This window comes from Physeter macrocephalus, chromosome 21, assembly GCF_002837175.3.
Source record: "Physeter macrocephalus isolate SW-GA chromosome 21, ASM283717v5, whole genome shotgun sequence".
Classification (NCBI taxonomy): domain Eukaryota; kingdom Metazoa; phylum Chordata; class Mammalia; order Artiodactyla; family Physeteridae; genus Physeter; species Physeter macrocephalus.
In genome coordinates, this window is record NC_041234.1 from 7651027 (window position 1) to 7666921 (window position 15895).

General features: G+C 44.6%; 1 long non-coding RNA gene across 1 annotated transcript in view; it reads right to left on the reverse strand.

Moving 5' to 3' along the window:
- Positions 1 to 15895, reverse strand: part of LOC129391735 (uncharacterized) — an 84504-nt gene that overhangs the window by 58688 nt on the left and 9921 nt on the right. Inside the window, exon 2 of the long non-coding RNA XR_008616386.1 lies at positions 11664 to 11904. This is a non-coding gene — a long non-coding RNA (uncharacterized lncRNA). The remainder of the gene's footprint in view (positions 1 to 11663; positions 11905 to 15895) is intronic.

The window sequence follows — 15895 nt, forward strand, 5'->3', positions numbered from 1 at the left end:
CTGTGCTTTTCCTGTCCACGTGTGAGCTCTGCAATGCTGAATGACCTGAGCCTGCATTAAAATGAAAGCACTAAAGAGGATCCCTTGGGGAAAAAAGGAAAGCAAAACAAAGTGGTAAGTCACAACATTCACTGGTCTAGAATGAGTCTAGTGCCCAGTCAGAGAACAGGTACATTCCTGAAAGCCTGCATTGAACGGGAGGTTGAACACATGCCCGCTCAGGTAAGACATCTGACAGAGGCTCACTTATGTGTTAAACTGTGCTCTCCCCAAAACTCACATGTTGAAGCCCTAACCCCCCAGTGCCTCAACATAAGACCTGATTTGGAGATAGGGTCATTAGTGAGATAACCAAGTTAAAACGAGGCCATTAGGCTGGCCCTCATCCAATGTGTCCTTCTAAGAAGAAGAAATGTGGACACAGGCACATACCCAGGGAGAACACCATGTGAACATGAAGATAGCCACCTACAAGCCAAGGACTCAGTCCTGGAAAACCCCTTTCCCTCGCATCTCTCAGAAGGAACGAACTTTGCCAACACCTTGGTCTTGACTTCCAGCCTTCAAATGATACAATAAATGTCCATTGTTTAAGCCACCCAGTTTGTAGCACTTTATTATGGCAGCCCTACAAACTATTACAGACTCCAAAGACCAAGACAATAAATGTCAAATACTTTCATATTCTAAAGTGAGGTGCTGGCCAGCTTACAAAATAATGGACTCAAATGGGTTCTGTCAGCACTAGCCCATTACCCAACACAGAGATATAAATGAGCTGAGGTGGAAGAAGGAGAAAAGAAATGTTACAGAGAGTTGTCGACATGGTGAGCATTTTCTCCACACTTATGAGGGAGAGGCAAATATTGTTTTCCCCTAGCTGCAAACTGGTTAGCTACAGAAAAGCTAACAGATGCCCATGGGGGTTGAGAAACACAGGAACTAGTGTCTGACTCACCCAAGTAAAACCAAGAGGGTGGGTCTGGATGTCCCCTGAAGAAAGGACAGTGAGTATGCACCTGGGAGTGGACAGCAATCCCACCATTTACAGATCTCTGATTTGCTCTTCGCCCTAAGCCCTTCTCTATCTGCGGATTGCACTGGTGGGGCACGGGGACAGTGAGAATGAGCCATTTGTCAACTGGGGAATAGACGGAAGATAAAAAGGCAGAAGTGGTTTGAAAATATGAGAGAAAAAGAGGCCCCCCTGAGAAAACTTACTAATGCAAAAAACCCTGCTTGAAGGGTGATAGAGAAATTCACAGAGGAGATGCTTCTCCAAGAATAACAAGAAGGTTACTAAAGAAGACATAGCTGAAGTAGTCACATAAGTGGCAGGGTCTGCATGCACCCTGACAATCCAGAGAAGGATGAAAGGAAACTGGGTTACATGCATATTGTACCCCACATTGTACTCAATTTCTCCCAAGTCACCCCCCTTTTCTCACTTCCTTCCCCTCTTCCTGCTTTCTCTACTTCTCCCCAAGTCTCCCATGTTCTCATTCATTATGCTGAGTAACAGCTACAAAGAATGCAGTGATTCTCTAACTGAAGACAAGCCCCCAGTCATTCAAGGAGACTTTCCTAGGGGTAGCTGGGCAAGGAGAATTCCAATAGAATCCATGCCCACACACTTATTCTATATGAATGGTTTCCTAAGTCAGATCTGTCCACCAATGAACATAGAGTACATCCAGAATCTTCTCCCTCCCTTTTCAAAATCAACTTGTCCCATTTTGACCTACAGGATGTCATCTATATTGTTCCAATATGGCACTGTGACATTATCAGGATCCAGAAAAGGGAGTCGAAAATCCCAAAAAGTAAAATGTCAAAAGCATCTGGGATCCTAACCACTCAGTCCATATGGGAGCTCGGGTTAAAATCAACATGGAGATGAGGCCCTTTGATGTACTGCTACCACCTCACATGCAAAGTTGGGATCAAACTTCCTACCTTGGGGTCCTGGAGGCCAAACATACCACAAACCAAATGCCTGAAGGAGTACATATATGGGGAGCTACTTTTTGCTAAAATGAAGGACTACACACACTGGTTGTTGGGACTGAATCAATACCTGAAGCTCTAGTAAAGTCAACAGCCAACAAATGCCAAATCTTTTTCAGAGGCCACTGAAAATACAAAAGAGGCTTTCCAAGAATGCTACCTAGTATAAATATCCCTCTTGAAAGGTGGAGGAGAATTTTGCAGGAAGATAACTCAAAATGAAGTTCTCTCTAAAAACCAAAAGGAGGCATTACCTGCAGAGAGAGCCAAAGGCAGTCACATATGTGGCAGGGCCTTCCTGCACCCCACCTATAAACCAATGGGATGAAAGAATACTGACTTCCCTCCACCTTTGAGGATAGGTAAAGTGGGTAAGTTAATGCCCCTGCATTATAAGAGCTTTGGCAGAGGCTCCAAAAAGCCAAAACCATAAATGCCAAGTAACCCACATTCTTAAAGTGTGAACTCCGCTACCTCGCCAGAACCTTGAACAAGGCTGTTTATGGAGATATCAGCCTATTGTCCACCTCTGGGGTATAAAAAGTTGAGGTGGAAGGAGAAGGAAAGGAATTTTGAAGGGAGTCACCAGCATGATGAGCGTTTTCTTCCCTGTTCTGTGGGCCTCCTCCACCACCTTCTCAACCTCATAGTTAAACCTTCTATTTAAATGGGCTGTACCAGCTGGGGAAATGCCACATTTAAAGAACAAACTTGCTTTCTTAAGTGTGTGCTGCACTGGGAACCAAGCATCGGTTGTCCACTTATCTTACACTGTCTCTTCTCTAAGAATCCACGTAATCCTTCAATGGCACCTGTTGACAATTAATGATATGGGGCATGAACAGTCCAGTGAAAGCCCATGAAGCTGGCCACCACTGGGTACGTCTCCCTCTGAAGGTGGCACCACTGTGTGATTGAAGTTGGTAAATACAAATATAAAAGTCCAAATAAGAGTCCTTGAGTACTGTCCATACTTGCTATGTGGACAGGCACATCAGTGCTGTTCCTTGAAAAGCTGTCTACTCCATCGAAGGCCAGGGGTACCCTTGAGAGGAGGTTAGGGCACCAAGACTGGTACTGCTGGCTATGGGACCCAGACATCCCCTCTCTACTTACCTATGCAGCTGGCACTCTGCACTTATTTCCAGGATTCCTTGCCCTTAGGTGCTAGAATCACTAGATCTTGTTTAGTGGTCCAGGTGAAGATGGATTACCATGCGCTGTGCGATGGTCTATCCAAGTGACCATGGTCTTAACACGGGCATCACAGGTGATGAGCTCCTTGATTCTACTGACTTTCATTCTTGAAGGGTCGTTATCCATGGGTATGCACAAGGGCCAGAAACAGGAGGTGAGCATCTAGGGCAATATGATAATAATTTTTGTCCTCACAGGGGCTGAGACTTGATCATCCAGTGATTATGCTGCCTAACACCAGCCAACACTGTCAATCCATGGGTCCTTGCCCAAGAGTTAGTCAAAATATATCCAGGTGAACTTGGGGCGGTGTTCCCCAGGGCTAGCACTGCACCCCATCACTCCGTCCATTGTGTAGAATCGCCTTTCCCATGCACAGATGCAAGCAGTTTTTTGTTAGGTTGTAAATCTTCCACAGCCCACTATGACCCATCTGCCTTTAACTTTGCTGATGTTTTCATGAACCATATCCAGGCATCCTCAGAAACCGGGGTGTACTGAAGCTACCAGAAGGCCGAAATGCTGACCTACTGTCACATACACAGTCCAACTAAGAGTCATTGCATAGATTTCCTCCACCGCCACCAGAAGGTGAGATGTTGGCAAAGTCTCTGCATCTGACACAGCTATATCTAGACAGTGACTTCTTCTTGTACCTGTGTGACACCATTAATGCCTAGCTTACTTCTTTGCTAAATTTACCACATTCACATAAGGTGGATATTTCCTAGGCAACACCCACTTGGTTGGTGGTCTCATTTGGGAGCCACCCCATGGTATGGGAAAAGTCAGGGGGTAACAACACCTGCTCTTACTTTTTTACTCTCTCAATACCCAGAGGCATCCACAATAGGTGAGCAGCAGTCTTTCAAATGGGGGATATTGCAGCAGTTTCAGCAAGGGCCACAAACAAATACCAAAGGGTGCCCTTGTCTAGTGGCCACATCTTTTTGACACAGGCTCTACTTGGCATAAATATCAGTCACAGACACTTTCCCTCAGAAGTACTGCACAGTACTTGCCTGAATGGAATCATGCTCTGTACAGCTTGTTGGAGAGTCCTAAGACAGGTTGCTGGTCAAATTAGATGCACTTTAAGATGTATAACGTCATGGGCTGAGCAGGATCCTTATGTGAGGTATAAAGCACATCCAGTACTGAACAAGCTTATCATAAGCTGTGCAAAATGTGGTCTTCTAGAAATTTTTAGGACATTTGCTTTTACTGAACAGACTCATCGATTGTTTGCAGACATCAGAACACATGGTTTCCAAGAACTATGCTTGGGAGGTTGGCTGCTGATTCTTTTTTTTTTAATTTATTTATTTTTTATTTATTTATTTTTGGTTGTGTTGAGTCTTCATTGCTGCGCACAGGCTTTCTCCAGTTGTGGCGAGCGGGGGTTACTCTTCGTTGTGGTGTGCAGGCTTCTCATTGCAGTGGCTTCTCTTGTTGCAGAGCGTGGGCTCTAGGCACGCGGGCTTCAGTAGTTGTGGTACATGGGCTCAGCAGTTGTGGCTCGCGGGCTCTAGAGCGCAGGCTCAGTAGTTGTGGCGCACGGGCTTAGTTGCTCTGCGGCGTGTGGGATCTTCCCGGACCAGGGATCGAACCCATGTCTCCTGCATTGGCAGGCGGACTCCCAACCACTGAGCCACCAGGGCAGTCCCTGGCTGCTGATTATTATAGGGTTAATCTTCAAGCTCTGGTTACTCAGATATTGGACTGCCTACCTAAGACAAACGGTATGTTGTCCTTAGCCTTTTGATTCAGAATATTGTTACCCATGTAATGTTACCAAGACAATCTGGCTGAGGTTTCAATCTTTTCTATGTCCCAGCCTGGAGAAAAATCAGTTTTAGGTCTTTGTGAGGCAACACATTGAACATATATTGTCACCTGAGAACCAGTGAAGGTAAATAGGCCCTGACCCCATGGATGCACTGGGATTTGAAGAAAGCATTAGCATGCCCACCATTACAAGCCAGCCTCTTCAGTCTGCACAGAGGACCTGTGATCATTATGAAACCTGGAAGTTTAGGTGCAAGGAGGACTGCTCCTCACTGAGGCTGCTGTATGGTACAGTGAGGCATCTAGTACTTTCTTGGCTTTTTTCATGGATAATTCAGGGCTATTTTAGGGTGGTATAGTATCTTTAAGCACCTCTGCCTCCATGAGTTCCATGACCAGTATAAGGACATCCTTTCACCCAACTCCACCTTCAAAACCTAGCGTCATACACTGCTTTCCTGATATATCATGGCTGTGCTGAGGAAGCCTGCTGGGCTCCCGCTTATCTACTTGTCCCAGCACCACTGTTCTGTCGTGGCACTTCACCATTGGGAACATCGCTTATAATCAAGAGAAAAATTACACATACTTAACCCAATTCCCCCCACAATACACCCACCCATACCAGTTACAACACCCGGCATGTGTACTGGCCAGAAAGGACCCACCTATAAACTCAGATAAGCTCATTCTTCAGTCTGTCTGAGAATTATTTCCAAATCCAGCAAGTGCACACCTTGACCATGACATCAGGGGCTTCTACACAGCATAGTTCCCAGTGTTCAAAATTGCCAGAATGATCTGGCAACCAAGATACAGTCAATTCCCCAACATACTTTAACCAGTGCATAAAGCTGCCAATTGCTCTTACAGACGGAGAGCCCTTGAACTCTACCCTGGACCTCTTTTTGTTGCAAGAAGTAAGGTATGGGTAGAAAGGTGATGTTGAAAGCACTGGATAAACATCTTCCTGAATAGCATCAATCTCAGCAAGGTTTTCTAGTTGATCTTCCACCTGTTGTTGGCAAGGATGTCATGGCCAGACTGACTTTGAATGTGGGGTCAGTCATTAGATGACCAGGTAATCTCCACTCCTTGTCCTCTAGCATGACTGGCAGGGCGCCATCATCTGTTAGCCAAGGGCCCAAACACATATAGTCAGTCTCACTGGGCATTTGTACAAATCTATCCCTAATATGACTTCTTTCCTACTTTTTACTTATATACCTCACTACATTTCTGCATGACTGACTGCCCCTTGTCACAAGACAACTTATCAGTGAGATCTGCTACTGCCTCCCAAGTCCTGTCCCATACTTAGCTAGTCAACCTGTGGGATCTCATCTGTATTTTTCCAAGAGGGCACTGTGACCTTATCAGCCTCCACGAAAAGAGAGTTTAAAATCCCATGGAGTCGGACTTCCCTGGCAGTCCAGTGGTTAAGACTCCACACTGCCAACACAGGGGGCACGAGTTCGATCCCTGGTCGGGGAACTAAGATCCCACATACTGCATGGCACAGCCAAAAGATAAAAAATAATAATAATAATAATAAAATAAAAATAAAATCCCATAGAGTCAATCTGTGAAAAGCAAGTGGGAAAGTCCCAGGTATTCTTGCCTCTTTAAGACTATAAGACAAACAGGCCACTACTGCAGCAGTTTTGTAGGAGCAACAAGCGTTCTCTCAGAAACATAGAATTCTTTAGTTTGTGAAAGACAACAGTGGTTCTTTGCATGCAAGATTCAGTGTGTGAGCCCATTTACATTATTTCAAGTACTGTAGTTGACAGATAGGCCCTGACTTTTATCGGGGATCATAAGACTCCCTTGCTGGCGGGCATGCAAGGCAATAGAAAATGACACCTCTAACTCATCAATCAACATAATTATACAGTGAAAACTTTGGATATCAGACAAATTTTTCTGATACCATATGAACATTCAAAATTCAAACATGTAACACATTTCAATACCAATGACATGTTGTTACATAGTATAGACAACAAACTGGTTCACAGACCTCTCAATGACAAAATCACTTTTAAGTTTTTATCTTTTAACTGCAAGTTCTCTCAGATGCATTCAACCTGTTTTTCAGAAACAGAAACCACAGGTATTTTACACAGACACCACAACACCAGCTTCCAGGAGACCATCTAACTCTCCTTGGCTGGGAGCCCAGGAAATAAGAGGTAAGGGGGGCAGGAAGTGCAGCTGGCACTAGTAAGCACAGGTTTGCACACACGTTTGGCCATTCTGTGGGCCTCAACAAACAAACTTTTATCAATAACTAGACACCAAACAGACAGGTGATGCCAATCTTACCTCTTCCTACCTAACCCTCCAAACTTTTTCAACAGGTAGCAGACACTATCCAATCCTAGAGAACCTACCTTACCCTAAACTGGCCCACAAACCTCGAAAGAGGTTGGACAGAGGGAGAACCCTTACGCTCCCCCTCCTCACCAACCATGGAGATAAGGGTGCACTACCAGATCCCAGGGAGCTATACCTCTCATAACCTGGCCTGCACTGCTCTACCAGATCTGGGGAGCCTTGATTTCTCCTAAACTCCTCTCGCTGTACACCCAGATTAGAGAGTCTTATCTCATCCACTAACCCAGCCATAGGATCCTAAGGACCACAGCTCTTAGGTGCATCATCTCTCCTAACATGGAACAGGCAATCCGGTAGTGGTGAGACCCTATCCTCCTCTCACCCACTGGCAGGTGAGAGTATGTGCTACCAGACGCAGTGGAATCTATCTTAGGCAGTAACCTGTGCAGGGTGGCCTCTTGCTTAGGAAAAGGGCATCATAACTTTTCTCAGCCACACATCAGTGCCAAGTCTGGCATCTCACGCACAGAGGCATGCAAGGCCAAGGCCAAGGCTCAAATTATTATCCCACCAAAAATACAAAAGGCCACTTTTACATTTTGACATTTTAATACTTACAAAGACACCAAAAAAAAGGAATGAGGCAAAACTGTCAGCTCCCCACGGTCCTTGTCCTCCACACCAAACTGATGACAGGGCGACAAAAGGGAGCAAATGACCTCGACACAAGTTGTAGGATGTCCCATTATGGAGGAGGCACCTCTAGACCGCAGCTAAGTGGTTTTCAATTCTGCAGCTCTGTACTCAAGTGTTAGAAGGGCAGAAATGCCCATGTCTCAACAGACCCTGAGTGGGTGAGAAAACTGCCTCATGGAGATGCGGGTTGCAATGGCTGACCCAAGGGCAAGAGCTTCCGAAACCTTCACTCCTGCTCCGTGGAGTTAGAACAACACAGAGCCTCGTGTCTGGCTCATGCAGAAAAAACAGCTGGGGCTGGGGCGGCCCCTGCCCAGAAAGACAGAAGGAGGCTGACATGGGAGAGAACTGCACTTCCACCAGCTGCAGCAGAAAGGAAGGTTCTCCAAGGTCGACACGTGGACCCTGAGAAAGCGAAACTGGTGGGCATTTTCTCCACTCTCACGAAGGAGGAACGAAGATTACTTCCCCCCGCCTCAAGCAAATGACAAACAGCTTCAGAAAGCTTGACGTATGTCCCCTGGAGTTAGAGGAACAGTGGGACTAGAGTGTGACTCATGCAAACGAAGTTGAGAACCTGGGGCAGAAACTGCCCAGATCAGAAGGTATAATATAAAGGCTGGCACAGAACACAGTGCTTTTTTACCACCTGCATAAGAAAGGACTGTGTTTTTCCATGGTCAACATGTGAACCCTGCTAAACGGAGTGGACTAAGTTTGTCTTAAAACGAAAGCACCAAGACCAGTGCCTAAAGAGAAAGAAAACCTCAACAGAAGAGAGGGCCACAAAAGCCTATATATTTAGGGGAAGTCTAATGCCCAGACAGAAGCTGCACCCATGGACCCTTCAGGTAAATGGAGACAGATACTAGTATGAGTATCACACAGGAAGAGAAGCTAGAGATGCAGCTGCCCTGTAGAAGAAAGGACTGTCTTCCAAGGTGGACATGTGGACCCTGAGAAAGGGACAGTGCTGGGCATTTTCTCTACTGTCATGAGAATAAAGATAGCTTCCCTCTGACCTTAATCAAGTGAAAAGGAGCTTAGAAACACTTGACTCACGTCTTCTGCAGTTAGCAAGACACAAGAACTAATGTCGGATTCATGCAAATGAAGCCAATTATCTACAGGTGAAAATGTCCAGCCAAAAGATGCAATAAGAGGAATGGCATAAAAGTATACTGCACTTAAGGCCACATGCAGAAGAAAAGCCTGTATTTACCATGGTTGACAACAGAACCTGGGGAAAGTGAGCGCACTCAGGTTGTTTTAAAAGGAAAGCACCGGGCTTCCCTGGTGGCGCAGTGGTTGAGAATCCGCCTGCCGATGCAGGGGACACGGGTTCGTGCCCCGGTCCGGGAAGATCTCACGTGCCGCGGAGCGGCTGGGCCCGTGAGCCATGGCCGCTGAGCCTGCGCGTCCGGAGCCTGTGCTCCGCAGCAGGAGAGGCCACAACAGTGAGAGGCCCGCGTACCGCAAAAAAAATAAAAAATTTAAAAAAAATAAAAGGAAAGCACCAAGATGGAGCACCTAGAGAGGCAGATGACCCCAACAAAAGTGTGGGTCACAAGAGAACAGGGTCTGACAGGGAGTTTATTGGCCAGTCAGAGGAAAGGCACTGGATGTGACAGGAGCCTGCAGTTTGAGTCCCTTTAGGAAGCTCAAAATGTACCCATGAGAGTGTGAGCTCAGAATCTCCTCTGTATCACAAAGCCCCAAAGCCTCATTACAACTTTGCCAACCACAGGTATATGTTATTCTCACACAAGCACCTCTCTTCCTGGGGATCACATCTGGAGTGGTGGGGCAGATGGAGAGATACATCCATCCTATATAAACATATATACAAATCACTGGCAGGATGGCAAAACTCATGACACAGACAGTTGCATAGGTGGGGGGGTCTCCATGCACCCTCCTTGACGACTCCTACAAGGATGGGATAAAGAGACAATGGCTTACCTCACTCTACCTGAGCACAACTTCCCAGTAATCTCCTGTGCCCCCTCTTTTCCCTCCTTCTCTGCCGTGTTCCCCGTTTTCATTACTTTTCCCCACTTCTCTCCTATTCTCACTCATTATGCCAAGAGATATACCTAAGAATACAGCACTTCTCTGGCTCAGGTCAGAGCCTCAATCCTACAAGGAGCCTTTGATAAGGGTACCTGAAAGAGTCCTAATAAAACCAGTTTCACATTTTCATCTTCCATATGTATGTTCTCCTAAAGTATATCTACCTAAAAAGAATCCTGGGCCTCAACCACATCCACCTTCCTCCCTTTTCATAATCAACTTCTTATATTTACAAACTGTAAATCACTTAGAAAACAAAGTATTTGTAAATCTTTGTGACCTTGTGCTACAAATAGTTTCTTAAGTGTGACACCAGCAGCACAAGCAACCAAAGAAAAAGTAGTTTAATTGGAAATCACCAAAATTAAACAAATTTTATGTCAAGGGACAGTATCAAGAAAGAGAAAAGACAATCTATAAAATGGGAAAAAATATTTGCACAACATATATTTGAAAAGAATTTAGTATTCAGAATATACAAAGAACTCAAAACTCTACAGTCAAAAGACAAACAACCCAGGACCTTCCTGGTGGTCCAGTGGTTAAGACTCCACGCTTCCACTGCAGGGGGCGTGGGTTCAATCCCTGATTGGGGAACCAAGATCCCACATGCCAAGCGGTGTAGCCAAAAAAAAAAAAAAAAAAAAAAAGACAAACAACCTAATTAAAACTTATGCAAGCATATGAATAGACATTTCTCCCAAGAGATTATACAATTGGCCAAAACGTGCGTGAATATCAATGCTCATTAAGGAAATGCAAGTCAAAACCACAATGAGACACCACCCCACATCCACTAGGATGACTATAATCAAAAACACAGACAATAACAAGTGTTAGCAAGGATTTGGAAAAACTGGAATCTTCTTCCATTGCTGGCCTGCAGTGATGCAACCGTGGTGGGAAACACTTCGGCAGGTCCTTAAAAATTCAAACACAGAGTTCCCATAAGACCCAAGAATTCTAGTCCTTGGTATATACCCGAGAGAATTGAAAACATATGTTCACACGAAAATTTACTCTCAAATGTTCACAGTACCATAATTCATAATAGCCAAAAAGTAGAAACAACCTAAATGTCCATCAGTTGATCAATCCATAAACAAAATGGTTACACAGTGGAATATTATTCATCTATGAAAAGGAATGAAGGATTGATACGCTGCAACATGCGTGAAACTTGAAAACATTATGCTACATGAAAGTAGCCATTCACAAAGTAACAGATATTATATGATTCCATGTATATGAAATGTCCACTATAGGCAAATCCATAAAGTCATAAAGTAGATTAGTGCTTTTCAGGTGAAGGGAGAATGGGGAACTGAAAGTGACTGATAAGAGGTACTGGGTATCATTTCTGAAGTGACGGAAATGCTCTGGAATGAGCTAGTGGCAATGTTTGCACAACACTGCACATATACTAAAAACCAATGAACTATAGTTAATAATACTGTATTGCGAACTGGATTGTACACTTTAAAATGTTGAAATTTTAGGTATTGAATTATATCTCAATAAAAACTGTAAAATAAAATAACAATAAACATTATGAAACTCACAGGTTGTGTGGGTCTCAAATTCAGGAATGGCTGTCCCAGGGCTTCCCATGAGGCTGCGGCCAAGATGTCACCAGGGATGCAGTCATCAGAAGTGACTGGAGCTGGAAGATCTGCTTCCAAGGTGGTGCAGTCACAGGCTGGCAAGGTGGTGCTGGTAGCTCATGGAAGGCCTCAGTTGCTTCCCACCTGGGCCTCTCCAGAGGCTGCCTGAGTGTCGTCATGACTCTGTGGGTGACTTCTCCTAGAATGAGAGAGGGACAAATGTTGCTACCTCAAGCCAATGACAAAAAGTTTCAGAAAGCTTGTGTCTCCTGTAGGTTGAGGATCACAGGAACTAGCGTCTGACTCACTCAAGTAAACTCTAGAGGCTGGGGCTGGAACTGTCCCTGGCAGAAGGGACAATAAAATGGCGACTGAACTGCCCACAAATGCAGAAAAATTTGTGTTTCCAGGGAACACATGTGGACCCCACAAAAGACAGTGGTCTGAAACTGTCATAAAAGGAAAAGCAGCCAGGTGGGCCACCCAGGGGAGCAGAAGGATCCCAAAACAGGGGTGGGTCACAAAATCCTAGGGACTGAGGGAGAGTCTAAGTGGCTATTCAGAGGAAAGACAATGGATGTGGCAGAGCCTGCACAGGTCCATCATGGAACCTGCGAATGTCCCCATGACAGTGTCAGACAGGGATTTCCTTCATACCACAGAGCCCCAGGCCAGGCTGCAACTTTGTCAACCATGTGAGGGTGCACCCTTCCCCCACAATCCTCACATTCTCTTGACCCCATTATAGATCAGAAACAGTATGTGGTCAAATTTACATTTAGACATTTATGTCACCATGGACTAATGTCTGTGAGTGCCATTGGAATTTTAGCTCAATAATAGTAGGACATGTCTCTTTTGTTACTGCTGCACAGTGTCTGGCACACAGCAGGTGCTCAAAAAGTATTCCTGATCCATACCTCACACCATAGACAAAAATTAACTCAAAAAGGCTCAAATACCTAAATAAAAGTTATAACTATAAAACTCTTAGAAAGAAACGTATTATATCTTTATGACCTTCGATTAGGCAACAGCTTCTTAAATATGACACCAAAGCACAAGCAAGCAAAAAATATAAATTAGACTTCATCAAAATTAAAAGGACACTATCAAGTAAGTAAGAAAAAAAACCCAGAGAATGGGAGAAAATATTTGTAAATCATATATCTGATAAGGGTTTGGTATCCTGAATATATAAAGAACTCTTACAACTCAAAAACAGAAAGAAAAACAACCCAATTATAAAATGGACAAAAGATTTAAATAAACAGTTCTCCAAAGATGATATACATGAAAAGATGCTGAACATCATTAGTCATTTGGTAAATGCTAATTAAAATGACATCACTTCACATCCTTCCCATGACTATGACCAAAAAAACAGACAATAACAAGTGTTGAAGAAGATGTGGAGAAATTGGACCCCTCATACACTGCTGGTGTAAATGTAAAATAGGATAGCTGCTGTGGAAAACACTTTGGCAGGTCCTCAAAAAGTTAAACATAGAGCTATCATATAGCCCAGCAATTCCAGTCTTAGATAGATACCCAAGAGAATTGAAAACATAAGTTCACATAAAAACTTGTAAATGAATGTTCACAGCATCATTATTCATATTAGTCTAAAAGTATAAATAACCTGAATTTCCATCAATTTATGAACGGGCGAACAAAATTGGTATATCCACACAATGGAATATTATTCAGCCATAAAAAGGAATAGAGTACCAATACGCGTTAAAACATGGATGAACCTTGAAACCATTAAGCTTAAGTGAAAGAACCCAGACACAAAAGGACAAATATTGTATTATTCTACTTACATGAGGTATCTATAGTAGTCACATTCAGAGACAGAAAATAGAACGGTGGTTTCCAGAAGCTGGGTGCGGGGGAGAATGGTGAGTTACTGCTTAATGGGTATAGTTTCAGTTCAGGAAGATGAAAAATTCTGAAGAAGGATGGTGGTGATGAGTGCACAACAATGTAAATGTGCTTAATGCCACCGAACTATATATACACTTAAAAATGGTTAAAATAGGGGCGGAGTCAAGATGGCGGTGTGGGAAAGCACCGAGTTAGCATCTCCCCACAACTAGGGTGCCTGCCGGCCACTGGTGGGGGACCCTGACGCCCAAGGAGATGGGAGGAACCCCCAAGTGAATGGGTAGGACATGGGGGGACTGAGGGGGGAGGAGAAGTGGAGGCCAGATAGGATCAGCGCCCCTGAGGCCAGGGAGACCAGGAGAGGCAGGCAGGAGGGGCCCTCTGGGAGGAGCAGGAGAGGAGTGGAGGGCGTTTGCCCCACCCACTAGAGGCCAGGGAGCCTGCTGAGCTCCCAGGCCGGTCTCCTGCCCTCCAAGGCCCCTCCCTCCCCACCCCACCCCACCCCACCCCTGCTGCATTGGTCCTGGGGGGATAGGAAGGAGGCCAAGGGGAGAACAGGAGAGGCAGACGGGAGGGGCCCTCCCAGACCGGAGGAGCAGGAGAGGAGAGGAGGGCAGTTGCCCCGCCCACTCGAGCCCAGGAAGCCTGCTGGGCTCCCAGGTGAGGTCCCCTGCCCTCTGAGACTAGGGGTGGGGGGCACGCCTGGGCCCCTTCTGCTCAGTTCAGCCTGAGCCCCACCCCCCACAGCCCCCAGGGCCTTTTCCAGCCCTGTGGGCCCTAAGCATAGGCCCCGCCCACCACCCAAACCTCACCCTTGCTTAGGCCACACCCTTCACAGCCAAGGCCTTCAACACCCCCCCCTTTTTCTTCCTTTCTTTCCTCCTCTTTTTTACTATTGTGGTACTGTTGTACCTTCCCGTTGTTGATTCATCTATTTTTTTATTTTTATAATCTTTCTAACATATCTGTTAGTTTCCTAGTCTAATTTTATTTTTTAGTTTGTTATTGTTCTCTCTATTTTTTTTCTTTTTGTCACCCCATGTGGCTTGCAGGATCTTGGTTCATGAGCCAGGGGTCAGGCCGAGGATCCCACAGTGGGAGCTCTGAGTCCAAACCACTGGGCTGACAGAGAATCTCAGACCCCAGGGAATATTCATCAGAGTGAGGTCTCACGGAGGTCCTCATCTCAGCATCAAGACCCAGCTCTACCCAATAGCCTACGAACTCCAGTGTTGGAAGCCTCAGGCCAAACAACCAGTAAGACAGGAACACAATCCCACTCATAAAAAAAAAAAGATGAGAAAGCAAAAAAATATGTCACAGATGAAGGAGCAAGGGAAAAACCCACAAGACCAAATAAATGAAGAGGAAATAAGCAATCTACCTGAAAAAGACTTCAGAGGAATGATAGTAAAGATGATCCAGAATCTCGGAAATAGAATGGAGGCACAGACTGAGAAAATACAAGGAATGTTTAACAAAGATCTGGAAGAACAAAAGAACAAACAGAGATGAACAACACAAGGATCTTATTCAGATTCGATGGAGAAGTCAAAAGCTTTTCAGATAAGCAAAAGCTAAGAGAATTCAGCACCACCAAACCAGCTTTACAACAAATGTTAAAGAAACTTCTCTAGGAGGGAAACACAAGAGAAGAAAAAGACACACAAAAACAAACCCAAAACAATTAAGAAAATGGTAATAGGAACATACATATCGATAATAACCTTGAATGTAAATGGATTAAATGCCCCAACAAACACACAGACTGGCTGAATGGATACAAAAACAAGACCCATATATATGCTGTCAACAAGAGACCCACTTCAGACCTAGGGATACTTAGAGACTAAAAGTGAAGGGATGGAAAAAGATATTCCATGCAAATGGAAATCAAAAGAAAGCTGGAGTAGCAATACTCATATCAGATAAAATAGACTTTAAAATAAAGACTGCTACAAGAGATAAGGAGGGACACTACATAGGACTGATCAAAGGATCAATCCAAGAAGAAGATATAACAATTATAAATGTTTACCCACCCAACATAGAAGCACCTCAATACATAAGGAATATGCTAACAACCATGAAAGGAGAAATTGACAGTAACACAATAATAGTGGGGGACTTTAACACCCCACTTACACCAATGGACAGATCATCCAAACAGAAAATAAATAAGGGAACACAAGCTTTAAATGATGCAAGAGACCAGATAGATTTAATTGATATTTATAGAACATTCCACCCAAAAGTGGCAGAACACACTTTCTTCTCAAGTGCACACGGAACATTCTCCA